General features: G+C 39.9%; 1 protein-coding gene across 3 annotated transcripts in view; it reads left to right on the forward strand.

The window, feature by feature from the left end:
* Positions 1–1,299: 1,299 nt before the first annotated feature.
* Positions 1,300–17,924, forward strand: part of LOC306885919 (muscarinic acetylcholine receptor M3-like) — a 96,464-nt gene continuing 79,839 nt past the window's right edge. For 2 of the 3 annotated variants that reach the window (XM_079442737.1, XM_079442739.1), the window contains exon 1: positions 1,300–1,501. The gene's annotated coding sequence lies outside the window, so the exon portion shown is untranslated. The remainder of the gene's footprint in view (positions 1,502–17,924) is intronic. The other variant, XM_079442738.1, reaches the window with a different exon arrangement.

Here is a 17,924-nt window from a genome sequence, read left to right on the forward strand (position 1 = left end):
GTATACTTTTTCTTCACATTTTTGCTCTGCTCACACCCCTCTTCCTCCATCTTTTCCTTTGGCTTTCTCCCTGAGGTGAATAATCATTAGGATTGTAGACAGTGGAATTGACTTTGAATCTATATCTAAGTTCCTTCACTTTTTCCAGACCTTCACTTTCTGAAATGAATAAAAACATTGTGCCTTGGACAGGTTTGTTTAATATCACCGACTCACAAATAACAAATAAAAAATGCATACAATAGCATATTCAAAGAAATATAATTACAGCTCCTGGCTTTATTTGGGAGTTTAGTCTAACATTTTTATGGTGTATGTAGAGGATCACTTCAAACAGTACTGTATAATACCCCATAGTAAACTAATCACAGTGAGTCATTACCTTCTCTATAAAGTGAAAGTGACATACGGCCAAGTATGGTGACCCATACTCGGAATTTGTGCTCTGCAATTAACCCATCCAAAGTGCACATACAAAGCAGTGAACACACACCCAGAGCAGTGAGAGCTGCTAAGCTGCTAAGCACTTTTTACATTCAATTTCCTTCTTGGCATATTTATTCACATTAAATCAGGGATAAACCAGCCTCACATTCATGTAAACATTACATAGTACACTACTTAAACTGTAGGTGTCCATATGTTTATAATCTCCAACATACTCTGAACACAAAAGACAAACAGTGGAATTATGGAATATTCATTTAATTGGGCATCATTAAAACAACCCTTTTACAGCTGTTCTTTGAGTATGCTGGGTAATTAGTTCTTATTTGTCATAATGCGAATGGGAGATCTGAAACAAGCTAATTTAAAATCTCTTTTTAAAAAAGCTGGTCTTAGCCTGAGATGAAAATAAATAAATAAATAGCATAATTATTGGAATGCACTAGTTTGACAAATCAGTTAAAGCAAAATAAAATAAAATAAAAAATATGTAGGCTTTAGTAAAATATATTGCCACATGTGTTTTGAATGTTATCTAAATGATATCTCGGTCAAAACAATATTTTGTATGTTTCCTATTTTTGCAGTTTGATTGTTCTGTATTTCGTAATTGTTTACCATAAGCTTATCATATATATATATCCAAGATATCATTGCAGTTGCTAAAGCTAAAATGTTTTTTTTGCAGACAGTCATCTTCAACAGGTCTGTGCAGTTTGTGAATGTGTTGGTGCGGTCTGAATGGCTCTTATATATGAACGCTCTGCCACCTGCTGGTGCGTCACTGACACTCTAGCCAATCACGCTCACGCGCCGGGAGAAGCCTTCCTCTCGTGCGCTCCGGGAGATTCCAGTGGCCTGGCAATTAGTGACCAGGGTGATACGGAGAACCGACAAGCAGATATCCGGACGGCAACGGACGATCGAGGACAAGCCGTGCATTTCTGGAGAGGAACAACGCGCTTTTAGTGGATCTACCAAAATGCAAAGGAGTGACAAGAACAAGTTCTTTCCTTTGAGCATCTTTACCTTTCAGTGAACTCTAGCTAGTAAGGTAAGCACTGTTAATAACGTTAAGAATTACATTAAATTAATAGCGTAAATAATTAATAAATTAAACTCTGCATGTACAGTAAAGCTGTTGTATTTTACAGTTTCAAAATTGTTTCTGTGAACTTACATTTGTGAAATTTAGTTAATCACATTGTTAGAATATGTTTCTGGAATATAATTCTGGAATAATATTATATAATCAATCTGAATATAATTTTTCATTATTTACAAAAATAGCGTAGGGCAGTGTATCGTCACTATTGCAAGCTATTTAACATTTCTTAGTAATGAGATGGTATATTTTTAATTAACGAGGCAAAACCATTTTGCTGATAAAGTAGCGGACTGCTTTATAAAATGTTTCGCTGGAAGTATTACACAAATCAAATATCTTGCCTCGTGTTTGCTGTCCTCTGTTTGGACTCGGAGCTAGCGATGCGTAATCACGAATAAATCTTTTGAGTAGACAAACGGGTTCGCAAAATTATGTACCCTATACAACTGTACCAAGGTATCCTGTGTGCTTTATATCTTTAATATGTATAAACATATGAAGTATTTGATATATGAAGTAAACAGGCCTATCTTACTTTTTCACATTGCACCTTTTTCCGTGGAGTATTTAGTAACTTTGCTAGCAATTTTTGTTTTGTTTTGGGGAGCACTGTGCAAAACCTTTTGCTTATACATCATGACTGACGCACGACGATTGTCTCAGTGTTTTAGCGTTTAAGATATATGTTTAAATTGCGAGACAATTTTTAACCATTTCGGTTATTCATTTCATATGCCTTAATGCGGGGGAGAAGCGATGACTGATGTGTTATAATAACCCGGTGCCAGACGTGCTCATCATGAGATATTTTGTTTGTTTCGGGAAATCCGAAAGCGTGAACTAAAATAGATCTGAAACATCCTTTAAATGCTGTGAAAGTTCGCACGGACCTTTGCGCACAGGGTCGGAAGCTTTTAGAAGATGAAACTGATGGAAACGGATGGCGGGGGTGTAGTGAAGGAATGTTCTGACAATAATGAGATGTCAATCAATGTATTCTCCCTTTAGAATAGAGAAGAGTCAGCCTGCACTATCAACAAGTAATGTGCAATTATGCATAGCAGATAAGTTTTATGGGTGTAAATAGCCTAACACAGGCCTAATGTAAGGCCAAATGTAAAAATTGTAGCACAACACTGTGCAAAATGTAAAAGAAAATATTTTTTTTGCATGCATAATTTGTAATTAGTGAACGGTGTGAAGTTACACCACAAAACACATATGACAACTTACCCTAATAAAAAGATTTGACATTTATGAAAAATTCCCATGTGACAAGCCCTGGTCTCCCCTATATATAATAGAAGCCTGATATTATTTATAAGGTAATCACTTTTGACATTGTTTTACAGAAGAGCCTTTCATTCAATAATGCAAAGGCCAATAACCAAAGTGCACAAAATGTTTAATGCATTTTGATTCGGCCAGTGCTTTTAAGTCACAGGTGTCCACAGACAGACGGCATGCTCATGTCAAATAGTGATAAGAGCAGCTCATGTTTAATGTATTAGGTCTTATCTGTGCTGTTCGGCCCTTAATTTTGTGGAAATGGCACCAAAGAACACAGTGTCTTTTCCTGTCTTTGGAAAAAGAGTTTCAGATTGTGTGCGTCTATGTCTGCGTGAGAGAATTGGCCAGAGGATCAGATTAAAGGAAGGAGGGAAGAAAGATGCGGTGGAGTGTGCGCTATGCCCTTATATGAAAGGATTTAAAACACCTTCTAAGAAGTGAAGTGATCCCTGAAAATTTAGGCAGACCTGTCTTTCTTACAAAGTCCATTTTCCCTCATTCTTTTCCTTTCATTCTACTTTCCCTGTCTCTCCTCAGTCTCATACTTCCACACGCTCACACACACACACACACACACACACACACACACACACACACATGCTTTCACAGCCTCACGAGGTATTGTGTTAGATTTGATGTCTGTCTGTCTGTCTGTCTATCTAGCTGTCTGTTTGTTTGTCTGTCTGTCTGTCCACCTACCTACTTGTCTTTAAAAACTTCTGAAACACAGTTAGATGTAACGCAGCAAGAACAAACATCCACATCCACAAAGTACCCACCTGTCTTTCCTCCTGTCAGTCATGCCTCATTAACTTGTTATCATTAGGCAAACATGATTTTAAAATGATTTTGTATGCTTCACTAGTCTGCTAAAGCTATTAAAAGATACACCTCTAAAGAACATCACTCAAGAACAACAATGTCAGTGCTAGGCATCCCTATTTTTTTATTTTATTTTTTACTTGTCGAGGGAGGTCAAAATTGTCAACTCCACATGCTAAAAGTATTTTAAATAGATCAAAATATCGTTGATTAGCTTAATGTGTTAATTGAATGGTTATGTTAGTTGAATGCCATTATCCTTTGTGAAACTCTTCAGGTGGAATGAAGTAAATTAATGGATTAAACCAATCAAGGTGTGGCAAGGCCAGTCAGGGTCACACTGATGTGCAATGCATCAAAAGTGAACACATTTCATTGGTATTCCATTGTAGCAGTGCTTGTTTGGCCTATCTTGGATTCTGTAGTCTTCTTAGACCTCCCCAATGTCAAATGGCTGAATGTGGTGCCTGAAGCAAACACTGACGTGCTGGACTGCATGTCCTTACTTGGAATGTGATTAGACACCTGTCATGCTTTAAAGACATTTCCAAGAATACGGGGATAATTATGTTTACAAAACCCTGTCCAGTGCTGTGTTTAGGTGGTTGGCAGAATTACGGAAATAAGCACGCTCCATCTACCTATATGTTGCCTCTGGTTGTTAATATCTGTACTGATATCTAGCCTGAAGGCTATATGAAAACTTAGGTTAGTTTGTCGTCTATCACTCACTGCAGAACCTGGTGTGCTTTCATGGTCAGATCGAGCTGATAAATATCCAAAGAATCTGGACCGATGGGTTTGGACAGATTTACCTTTGATTTGGATTTAGTTAGTACCCTGCAGTGCTAACTTGGTTGGAGATTTGCTGTTACATAACTTCTGAGTACCATTTAATATTGGTGTTTCACTTTGTCATTCTTAGTAGTGGATCATTGCACATGGAAACGAACACATTAATTTGAAGCCTAACTGTTTCCTTTTCAACTTCCTCATGTTCCTAATTTCACTGCTTTAAAAGCCTTTGAGGCTGCTCATTGATAAGAGACCAGTTTTCTTTGAAGCATTGGTTTAATTTAGTCATCTGAGATCAAGTCGTCTCTGTGCTTTATTGCTCGAGAGAACTTGGTTGGACTTCACTAAACAGTGATGCAATGCAAGACATTATTATGCTTAGGAGGTTATATCCTCCACCTGTGTCACACCCCAAGGAAGTTGAGTTCACATGTTTTCATTGTCTATCATTCCCTTGTGTAATGCGTTTTTATTTACGCAAATGGGTGAACTTGGTTTTACTAATGTGTATCTTATAGCGGTGCTGAGGCAGTAACTCTGACACACACCCCATTAGCACTCTAGATTGCTGGTTTATAATCCCTCTTATTAAGTGTTCTTCTGACAAATGTAATCCAGACATAATCCAGGAGAATTGTGACTCCCACCCAACGGTAGCTCTTCATCTCCCACCTAAGCTGATTTACTTATATACGAAGTGGATGTGACACTGAATTTATAGTTAGCACAATAAATAAAGACTGTGATTTAATTTAAAGTCTATTTACAGTAAATTCAGCATTGAATGACATCAGAAAAGCAAAGTGGCTTCAGAATTCATCTGCAGTGTTTTTAAAGTTTTTTTTTTTAAATAGGTTGTATTTGGTTCTTGGTAGGAGCTACTGTTCATGTTTTATAATGCAGACCAACTAATTTGTGGCAGGGAATGTTGCACGTTCTGACTCTTGTTACTGAATTCTTTCTATTTTCCAAACATGACTCCGCTTAAATGCTTTAGGCTATATACGCTGGATAGGCTACATTTGAAAATGGCGTTTTCGTTTCAAAACACTCTCCATCCACACTAGCATTTGTAAGCGTTTTCTAAAACTTCCTCATCCACACTGAAAACACTAAATTCACTTTGCTGCGGATGCGTAAAATCTCATAAAAGGTCACTGAGATGATGCAGACAAGTGTTTTGGCCTTTTGTTTTGGCTGCGGAAGCATGGTAGCGGGCTTTGTCTTGAACGCACGTCATTCCACAAAGCGTTTATTCCTTCTTCTTGTTTATTTAGGTAGATAATTGACCAACAAAAAATATATTAAAATTAAGAAACAAATTATACCAAAGAAACTCGTTCCAAAAAAGGGATTCTATAAACAAAAACGTATGAAGTGGTAAAACATTATGTCTGACCCACTCCCTTTCTTCCGGCGTACTGCCGTCCAATTTACCACGCCCTTATGACGTTTACAATTTTCTTTCTTAATTAACAAATTGAACTAAACAAAACTCAAACAAACAATATTTAAACATAAATAATATAAGATAAAAATACACTTTCTTAAATGGCTAGGCAGGATAATTTTATTTAGGAAAATATCTCACCATTCACTGACGCATCCAGGTTGCACTCAGACAGCAGTTGCAAGTGCATTTTCTGTCGTCTTTGCATGACTGTGATATGAAGAGTGTACAAAGTAACTCACCCTTGCAAAAAATCCAGTTGCAATCAATTTCTTATTTACATACTGTTCACACTTTGTTGGTTATAATGAAATGATTCAAGGAAGTGAACAGAACAATGTTTTAAGTGCTATTAAGTGGACCTAAATGTCTCTGATTGACCATTGCATTCACACGTTCATGTCTGTGAGTGGCTACAATACATTGTAAATAGAAACTCTTGACACTCTTCATTACTCAGTGCTCATTACTCAGTACTGCAGAAAAGCTAGTATCATTACTTTTTTACAACAGGTCCTTTGTTGTTGTCGTTGTGCGCTAGTTGTAATGGCTGCAATGATTTTGGATGCATACTGATCCCAATTGGCATTGATGCAGCATCATGCAAAAACAAAAGGTTTCATTTACCAATACCACTAGAAATGCTTCTATTCATAATCATCCATGACTCATTTAGTCCATGAAAGTAGGGTCACATGATGTCAGCATGTAAGCTCCCATTCGTCAACCAACTTCATGTAAGATATTGTTAGTCTATTGATATGACTGCAGACTGAAGTCATTTCTTCATGTGTAAAACATTTTATTAAGCAAACATTACTGATAGCAGCTTTATCCACACCACAGAACAATTCTTGGTTATACAAGCACCATGGACAAAATTGGTATCTTGCTGCGTCTTTGAATGTGCGTGGTTTGGTAGTTCTTTAGCGCGAATTCGAAGGAGCTCATTAAAGGTCATGTTCACTGCCAAAGCCACAAGAGCCAACCACAGAAAAAGTCCAACCTGATCATTGTTCTCCCACAAAGAGAGTAGCTGGAGCCATTAAAATTGGGAACAGGACTTGTGTTGGCAGAGCTTTCAAAACTCATCCATTGTATAACCAACAATCGATGGAAAATTTGGTTAGAAAGCTGCTTGCTTTATAGGACTAGAGCCCCCAAGTCTAAGTTGACATTCAGAAGCCTCCAAAAACGCAAACAAAGCAAAGTGAGACGAGGTCCAGGCGTGTATTGTCCATTATAAATATGCTGTAATTACTTCAGACATCTCAACAACTCAGACTTACAACTTCCCTTCAAATATGACTGCAACAAAGTGCACTCGCTCTAAATAGAAGCCCACAGCACCAGGCTTAGGGTTGGGCGTTATATCGAGTTTGTACGATATATCGATATATTCTTTATAAGCAATACGATATAAGGCAATACCGTTTATATCAATATACCGTAGTTTGAAACGAGCGCATCTGAAAATAGAGGACACAGACTGAGCTGCTGCGGAGAAAGTGCATAGTACAATTTGTTCTAAACATGTTACAAACTTTATATGAAGGGCTTTAAAAAACTCGTAAAATATAGAAGCCTATAGTTTAGTTTCATTTTAAAACTGCTCTGACAGAAAGGCTGCGTGTGCCACTGACAGAGACTCATGCTGTTTAATGTGTTTGAGATGTGCTGTTTTCCAAAATGCATAACTTACATTTCACAGGTATATTCTCCATCTGTAAATGTTAGAAAGCCATGGAAATATTTCCATTTTGCTGTCAGAAGTGCATGAGCCTTCTGCTTTGAAATTCTCCGCTAAACTTCACAGACTTCATTTAGAACGAGCGCCAAACAGACGAGCAATGTAATAGGAGAGCAATAATTCTTACTAAAATATACATTTTGCTGAAATACTTGTAGTTAATAAACAAATGTGACATATGTAGAATTTTAAACCTACAAGTGTATTTGTATGATTGCACTAACTGTAAAGTGACTCTAATGGGGTAATCAAAACAGCCTTTTTACTCAATTAGTCTGTGCTTTTTTATTATTTTCATTTTTAATTTTGTAAATTTAACTTCTGCTTTAAAATCATTATTTTTGTTTTTAGATTGCAATGTTAGAATGTAATGTGATTTTAAACCTTTTTTAACATAACATATGCCTATGTTTACATTCACTTTATTTGTTTATTTGTTTAATCCAAATACAAAAGGTGAAGGTGAAGTGACATTCAGCCAAGTATGGTGACCCATACTCGGAATTCGTGCTCTGCATTTAACCCATCCAACGTGCACACACACAGCAGTGAACACACACCCGGAGCAGTGGGCAGCCATTTTTTATGCTGCAGCGCCTGGGGAGCACTTGGGGGTTCGGTGCTTTGCTCAAGGGCACCTCAGTCGTGGTATTGAGGGTGGAGAGAGCGCTGGACATTCACTCCCCCCACCTACAATTCCTGCCGGCCGGGGACTCGAACCCGCAACCTTCGGATTACAAGTCCGACTTTCTAACCATTAGGCCACGACTTCCCCACCCACGACTTCCCCACACCCCACACAGAGATATATACCGTATACCGCAAATCAGCCAAAAAATACAGAGATATGAATTTTTGCTCATATCACTCAGCCCTAACCAGGCTACAATATACTTTCGATATGTGTCATATTATATAAGTAACTCGTGTCTAGGCTGAATCTTGCATGGCAGAGGCGGACCAGTCAACATTGGAATTAAGACGAAATTGACAGATTTTGCTTCTATTATTTACTGTTCAGACTGTAGTGCTTTATCCCTGAGGGCTCCCGGAAGTGAATCAAGCTTTGTAAGCACCCCGACAGAGAAAGTGACCCCCGCCCCCTCACTGTGCAAGGCTGTGAGGTGCAGAAACACTCTAGAAAACATGAAAGCCTTCACCAAGATGGCCTCCACAGGGTACCCTTGGGGAAAAATGCCTAGTGAATAAAGGAATGAACGTTGACAAGGTGTCGTTTCTGTGAACTGGACCGTTTTTGTGGAGGTCTTACCTTTCTCAAAGGTCACCTCAGAGCAAGTATCACTTAGGTTGCTCCCTTCTTTGGAAAATGTTACATTGACATCTTTTTCTTTTTCCTGTCTATTCTGTAAAACTCAAAGAAACATTTTCCATCTAGTGAAGTGAAGTGAAGTGACATTCAGCCAAGTATGGTGACCCATACTCGGAATTCGTGCTCTGCATTTAACCCATCCAACGTGCACACACACAGCAGTGAACACACACACACCGTGAACACACACCCAGAGCAGTGGGCAGCCATTTATGCTGCGGCACCCGGGGAGCAGTTGGGGGTTCGGTGCCTTGCTCAAGGGCACCTCAGTCGTGGTATTGAGGGTGGAGAGAGCGCTGTACATTCACCCTCCCCCGACCTACAATCCCTACTGGCCCGAGACTCAAACCCGCAACCTCTGGATTATAAGTCTGACTCTCTAACCATTAGGCCACGACTTCCCCTGCTTTATTGCTAGCTTTATTGCTAATAGAATAACAAGTTAAGCACAAAAACAAAGCTATTCTTTTGTCAGCAGCTGCTCAGTGTTGTATGTTCGTTCAGATTACTGGCTTGTGAGAATTTGTAACGTGCTGAGCGGTTTCTTTCTGTATGGGTACAGACATTTTATGTGCCCTTAAACTACACTGTGTGTTGCCACCAGCTGTGGAAGTCTGGTTTGCTTTCTCTTGTTGTGTTCAATTTTAACAGCTCAGTCAAACAGCTGTAAACAATTTTTCTGGCTTTCCAAATCCTGTTGATTGTTAGTGGAGCCTGTTCACCAATGCAATGTTCTGCATCAAGCTTGGCGTTAGGAGATATTTATTTTGTCAGGGTAAAACCTAAAAAAATATGGAACTATTCCTTTAAAAGCTTTATGGGTAGAGCCTGCATAGGAGGTTACAGATACTGTAATTTTTTTGTAAGGCTATATTAATGTTTTACTCTTGCTATTCTCTATATATTGCTATAAATACTTGCACTTTTATGTGTACATTTGCTGTTGTGTGTTAGATTTGAAACAGAGTTAGTGTTGAAAACAGAAGTTAGCATTATTGTGGCAGTAGCCAAGAAGTGAGGAACCTCCTCTGCTTCTGGAATTCATTTTCCTGCAATGAATAAATAGTTTATTTCTTTGCAGTGTAGAATGTGTGTAGTCTTTATCTATTATCACATTCTCTCTTCACACACACACGCACACGCACAAACTTATCTTTCTCTCCTCTCATCATTCAGTGGTTAGTCTGTGGTTACTGATAAGTAGAATTTTGAAACCAGAGGTCACCTGGGAATCATCTGTGATTGGAGGACACATGCCTTCTAGTCTGCTCTTATCATTGGGAGAATGCATGTTTGGAAAACCATATTGACATACTCTTGATATTTTTGCAGTAATATGTATACTGTGCAGTTACATGTATAGTGTGTACAGAAGCTGTGCGATAGATCATACTAAGTGGCAAACGGTATTTCACAATGCAGTGCCCTTATTTGCATGCAATAAATTTACTAGAAGTAATACGATTTTTAACCAGTGGGTCAAGGATGGTTGGTTAGCAACCATCTGACACCATCTGGTTCTAAAAAGCATTTTTCTTTTTCATTTTTCTTTGCTCTTGCAAATTCCACCATGTAAATAGCGAATCTGCCATGGCACGAGCGCAACTGGCTCTTAAAGGGAATGGGAGATGAAACTCTGATTGGTTTATTGCACGTTATGCCCAAAACATACCCATTACTCATTGAAAGAATAGGGACAACCCTTCTACACCATGCGCCGGAATATATATATATATATATATATATAAAATTACATGCTCATTTCCTCCAATATTTACATTTAGATAATCTAAAACACTAAAAACGTTTACAGTGTTTTATTTTTAATTTACTTAACTTGAAATCAAGGGTAAATGAAATGAAAAGCAAAATCGTAAAGTTCTAGAATGTAGGGTCTGTTGTATTGGCTGAGATCTCCAGAAACTGAGTTTATTCTTGATTTGTTCACACTGGATGCAGTTCACGTACAGGTATTTCCTCTGGACTGCCTCCCTGCCGCATCATTAGTAAAATATCTATTAAGGTCATTAAAACAATATAAGACTTTCCAGTTAATCAGTCAGAGCCAGACTGCTCTCTCTCTCTCCATAATCTTAGCCTTGGTCTGCAATCTTAATCTTCATTTTAACGTGTGCTGTACCGTCATTCATTACATCTCTTTATCCCTCCCTGACTCACTGAGATGAACAAACATGAAGTGATTGAAGTGTTCAGACCTCATAACCCCAAATCAACACAGATAATGTTGGAACAGTGGGAGTCTTCCCCATTTCAACACCATTCATTTCACATACCTTTGCTTGCCTTTAGAGACAAGTCATATACCGTCTGTCCATTTCATTTACCCTGCTGAACTTTTCAGTTATGTTGTATAGTATGGTACTGCAATGTATTTCTTGAGGTTAATTCAGTTTTTTTTTTGTGGAAAATTCAGTTGCTCTTTCTCAATCTATACTGCAAGCAATTGACACAATGCAACTTGCAACGCAGGCAGATGCAAAATGGTAAACTTGAAAACAACCTAAATTAAATTCAGATTAATTCACAAAATATTTAATTGAGCCATTTATTTTGAATAGTGAAGCAAAGCATCAAGATATGTAAATACAGTCAAAACTGATTGCGAATTTGTTTTCTTTAATATTAATTATACGATATTTGCATGCCATCACAGTTGAGAAATTCAAGTACTGGATGATTACATTTTATATACATATTTGTAAATAAGGTTTACATCTTTACATTAACATTGACTGTATTCTTGATAATGCAGTGCGTGTTTCAAAGTTTTGATGAATAAACATATGAGGTTTTAGTTTTAAGTATTACTTTTATTGGGTTATTCAAGTTACAAGTCTTTGTATAGCAGTGTCAAACTTGTATTCAAAAAATAATATTTCTTCAACCATTGTCTTTAGTTAATTCAGCAATGAATAAATAAATAGTGTGAAGGATAAATCTGATTCTGTAATTGGAATTGTCATGATTATTATATCATTCTGGCACTGTGAATGATATTTGATCATAAATTGCTTTAAGTATGTCTAACATATTAAATAACAATTATAAACCAATTTTTTGGCACTTTTTTTGTTGACAATGAGGCACTATTTTGAGCTCATTTTTTAAAATTGATTTTATGTAATTCCAAAGTAAATAAACTATGACTAAATGTTATTTGCCAGGTAATTAACCTCAAATCCAATGTTCGAAATGCATCGCTCAGCTCCAGAGCGCTGCTAACTAAGCTAGAAACTTGCTTTAGTGGCCAGACACATACACTGCCTCAGCTAATGTGCTGTAAAGTTCATTCTGGTTACATCAACTCCTTCGCGACCCCCCACACCTCTCACAGGGGGAACCGCAGGCCGGTTCATCTATCTGAAAGACCCTTTTTTGCTGTTGATGCTGGACAGCGTGACCAGGGGATCTGTGACTTACATTTCAGCGAGTTTTAAGAATGTCACTTATTTGAGGCAAGAAGGTCAGACTTTCCACTTAAAGTCTCTTTCCCTCTCTTTCTCTTTCCAGCTTCCTTCCACCCTCCCTTTTCCCCCCTTATGATTTTCCCCAGTTTGCTATGAGTTTGATGTTATGTCTGGCAGAAGACTGCATAAATTCATTTTCCACCATCACAAGCTCGCTGAGTGCTTATGCAGGAGTTAATGAGCCATTCATTCAGTGCTGTCTCCAGCAGACCACAGCCATCTCCAGCAAATTAGACTTTCGTTCTGCTTCAAGACGACGCAAGGAAAACACAACACAGAGATTTAGTCTAGGCCTCGGTGGAGGGTTTAAGCTAGCAGGGTTAGCTTGAAAAATATGTGGCAGAAACCCAAAAATTAATTTTTTTTTGGAAATGCAGCTGTGATGCAATTTAATGCAATTATTATGCTACCGTGACTTTGAAGGCTTGTTTCAAGGGAGTTATTCTGACATTATTTACTGTAATTTTTAGCTGTAAACAAATGTTTGCTTATTAATAACATCAAAGCATTTTGCAACATTGCATTTTGTTGTGTTGCGTATTCTTAAACATTCACATCTCTAATGAGAAGTATAACAAACTAAATTTAGATGTAAGCTGAGATCTTTGAGAACATATGAACATCAAAACTGGAAATAAATATTTCCTTAATGTGTATTTTTCTGGTTTTCTAGTAAATTTTTTCTTTGCAGCCAATAAATGCACAGAGCAGGGCTATCATCAGGAATCACCAGAGGAAAGGATAACATGAGCATATCGGACATTCAAACTAATGTTTTATTGAGAATATGAGATTGGTCTGAAGAATGAATGCTGGATCAGATGCATTTTATCACACTTTCTCAGTCAATCTCTCTCAATAAATACTCTACTGCACATAATACACTGCTTTTAATACATTAATGCAACCCGAATTCCGGAAATGTTGGGACATTTTTTAAAATTTGAATAAAATGAAAACTAAAAGTATGAGCCAATATTTTATTCACAATAGAACACAGATAACATAGCATAACAAATGTTTAAACTGAGAAATTTTATGCACAAAATGAGCTCATTTCAAAGTTGATACCTGCTACAGGTCTCAAAATAGTTGGGACGGGGGCATGTTTACCATGGTGTAGCATTTCCTCTTCTTTTCAAAAGAGTTTGAAGATATCTGGGCATCAAGGTTATGAGTCTCTGGAGTTTTGGTGTTGGAATTTGGTCCCATTGTTGCCTGATATAGGTTTCCAGCTGCTGAAGAGTTTGTGGTAATCTTTGACGTATTTTTCGTTTAATGATGTGCCAAATGTTCCCTATAGGTGAAAGATCTGGACTGCAGGCAGGCCAATTCAGCACCCGGACTCTTCCACTACGAAGCCATGCTGTTTTAATAGCTGCAGTATGTGGTTCCCTTCCAGGAACTCGAGCTGCGTCAAAATGCTAGGGGAACGTCTTCAGCGTGACCGCGCTCTGAATCACGTGTGTAATCTGACCAATGGAAGGGCGAGACGTCATAGGCGGGTGACGTCACCGACCAGGAAGCATAAAAGCACGTGCGGTGGAGCCGGCGTTTGCTTTTTATCATTCAGCAACAGCCACTCTGTCTGTGTGTCTGTCATTTCATGTTGTGAGTCTTATTTAGTGTTGTTTGTCTCTTATAAGCACACTATAAGCTCCAGTTAAACATGTCTAAGAGTGCTCAGAAGTCTAAGCACTTGGGCGACAGCAGATCACATTTCAGACCGTGTGTTCCCCCTTGCAGACACTACATCACTGCGGGGGATACTCACGGTCTGTGTGTGGTCTGCTTGGGAGCGAGTCACGCAGAGTCGGCTCTCGAGGGAGCTGCCTTCGCCAGCATTCCCCGCGGCGCTGGTCCCGCTGCCGCCAAGGCACTCGTGGGGTTCGCAGGTGGATCTGATAGAGGGAATGGAGACGGGCCAGTCCCTATCTCCTTCCCCGCCTATCAGACCCAGGGGCCGCTCCCCGGGGAGGCGGCTCGACGCTTCTCCTATCTTCCTCCGAGGAGGTTGATGTGGAGAGCGCCGATGAGGTTTCGCATCCTCAGTCGCCCCAGTATGAGGAGCTCGTGGAGGTGGTTACTCGTGCAGTGGCCAAGTTAAAGTCAGGTGGCCCGCCGAGAAGCCGTCCGAACCGCAGAAAAGCAAGTTAGATGAGAGATTTCTGCGTGTCAGGCCGCCACCTTCACGTCGGAGCCGTTTTTCCCCGATCTACACCCTTCTCGATCCGTCTCTTCATCCCCGCACGGTTACAGAGTGATGCCCCGGGTGGAACAGACGCTTGCGAGCTATCTGTTCCCTGGCGCGGTGTCATCTCTGAAGGCTCCGACCTTGCCTACCAAGCCGCTGCACACAACTTCAGCGCTGGTGGGCAAGGGGTACGCAGCTGCAGGTCAGGCTGGTGCGTGTCTGCACACCATGGCGGTGTTACAGGCGTACCAAGCCGACCTGCTCAAGGAGCTAGATGAGGGAGAGGAGTTCAGTCCTGAGGATATTGCTGAGCTCCGTAAAACCGCTGATTTGTTTCTCCGCCCCACCAAAGAGACCGGCTGCGCCATCGGCAGGTCTATGGCAGCACTGGTGGCTGTGGAGAGACACTTGTGGTTGACCCTATCCGACATGCAAGAGAAGGATAGGATCTTCCTCATGGACGCCCCGCTTGCGCCTTCTGGCCTGTTCGGCGACACCGTCAATTCCGTCGTCGATGGGTACCAGGAGGCCCGTAAACAAGCGGCGGCGTTCCAGCGGTTTCTCCCTCGTCGGTCTCTAGCTCAGAGGGCTGCTGGGCGGGAGCCGAGTCGACAAACGCTCTGGGTCGGAGACTTCTAAGGCTAAGCCGGATCTGCGGACCGTACTTCAGTCTAAGAGGTCCTCGGCCAAGAAGTCCTGACGAGTGTGGCCCAGGGCTTACGAGGGCAGGCCCCTCTGGGGACGAGTGAGTTACACCTCATTATATGGTGTCCGTCTCCCCCCAGTGCCCTCGGGAGAACAGTCTGTTCGTATCGACGCAGCTCGAGTTCCTGGAAGGGAACGTCTCAGGTTACGTATGTAACCCTGGTTCCCTGAAGGGAACAAGACGCTGCGTCTCGAGGGCATACTTCCGGCATCCCTGCAGGCGGATGCTTCATTCCTAGAAGCAAACGCCGGCTCCACTGCACATGCTTTTATGCTTCCCGGTCGGTGACGTCACCCGCCTATGACGTCTCGCCCCTTCCATTGGTCAGATTACACACGTGATTCAGAGCGCGGTCATGCGGAAGACGTTCCCCTAGCGCTTCGACGCAGCGTCTCGTTCCCTTCAGGGAACCAGGGTAACATATGTAACCTGAGACGTTTTGCATTGACCTGCAGAAATACACAAGGCCTTCCCTGAAATAGACGTCATCTGGAGGGGAGCATATGTTGCTTTATATACCTTTCAACATTCATTGTGCCTTCCAAAACATGAAAGCTGCCCATACCGTATGCACATATGCACCCCCATACCATCAGAGATGCTGGTCTTTGAAGTGAACACTGATAACACGCTAGAAGGTCTGCCTCCTCTTTAGCCCGGAGGACAATTTTTAGGTTTATTTGAACTGTGAGAGACAGAATAATAATAAAAAAAAGAATCCAGAAAAACGCATTTAAAAAAAGTTATAAATTGATTTGCATTTTAATAACTCAAATAAGTATTTGATCCCCTATCAATCAGCAAGATTTCTGGCTCCCAGGTGTCTTTTATACAAGTAAGAAACTGAGATTAGGAGAACTCTCTTAAAGGGAGTGCTGCTAATCTCAGTTTGTTACCTGTACAAAAGACAACCTGTCCACAGAAGCAATCAGTCAATCAGATTCCAAACTCTCCATCATGGCGAAGACCAAAGAGCTGTCCAAAGATGACAGGGACAAGATTGTAGACCTACACAAGGCTGGAATGGGCTACAAAACCATCGCCAAGCAGCTTGGTAAGAAGGTGACATTATTTATAGGTGATTATTCGCAAATGGAAGTAACAGAATAACTGTCAATCTCCCTTGGACTGGGGCCCCATGCAAGATCTCACCTCGTGGAGTTCCAATGATCATGAGAACGGTGAGGAATCAGCCCAGAACTACACTGGAGGATCTTGTCAGTGATCTCAAGGCAGCTGGGACCATAGTCACCAAGAAAACAATTTGTAGCACGCTATGCCGTGAAGGACTGAAACCCTGCAGCAAGCAGGGTCACCCTGCTCAATAAAGCACATGTACAGGCTCGTCTGAAGTTTCCCAATGATTCAAAGGAGAACTGGGTGAAAGTGTTGTGGTCAGATGAGACCAAAATCGAGCTCTTTGACATCAACTCAACTCTCCATGTTTGGAGGAGGAGGAATGCTGCCTATGACCCCAAGAACACCATCCCCACCGTCAAACATGGAGGTGGAAACATTATGCTTTGGGGGTGTTTTCTGCTAAAGGGACAGGACAACTGCACCCTTTAAACTTGACCTTCTAGTGAAGCTTCTTATCATCTATATTTTGAAGTCCACATAAATTAATGTTTTGATGATGGTTAATTTAACTCATATATTGAGGCACATACCTATAGATCTACACACACACATAGGGTTCATGGTTCAGTGAGGCATATAGTCAGGACACACCCTTTAATTAGTGCCAGAAATAGTTTACCTCTGAGCGCTTTGGCTTGGATTTAATATAGTCTTGCAGATATCATCCTGGCTGACATTAGTAGCACCATTTCCTCTCTTAATCACACCATGTCTGTGTATATACATTCTCCCTATACATGTTTTAAATACTTCACCTCATGAATCATTCCAAGACTGGGCATGGAAAAACACCTTATCAAACACATAAATAATAAAGAACGCAGGGTGAAGAAATATTTGATTATTTGTGCGTAGTTTATGCATTCTCTACAATGTGGATTTATGTCAGTCAGTGCATAATGTTTAAAAGTTTGGGGTCAGTAATATTGTTTTTTTCCAAGAGAGAAAAAAATTATTCTCATTCAGAAAGGGTAATTGATCAAAAGAGACCATAAAGACATTTATAATGTAAGAAAGATTTCAAATAAATGCTGTTCCTTTGAACTTTCCTTTCATCGGCAATAATAACATGTTTCTTAAGCACCAAATCAGCATATTATAATTATCTCTGAAGGATCATGTGACACCGAAAAGACTCAAGTAATGGCAGCTGAAAATTCAGCTTTGCCATTATAGGAATAAATTATTATTTTAAAATACATTGAATAGATATAATTGTTTTGAATTGTAATAATATTTTATATTACTGTTTTTAATGCATATACTGATCAAATAAATGCATTGGTGAGCATAAAAGATTTCTTTCAAAATGATTATAAAATCTTACCGACCCCAAACTTTTGAATGGTATTGTGTTTCAAAAAATCTGAAATATTTATTTCATTTCATTGGACCGAAATAGAA

Source organism: Barbus barbus, assembly GCF_936440315.1.
Source record: "Barbus barbus genome assembly, chromosome: 20".
Classification (NCBI taxonomy): Eukaryota; Metazoa; Chordata; class Actinopteri; order Cypriniformes; family Cyprinidae; genus Barbus; species Barbus barbus.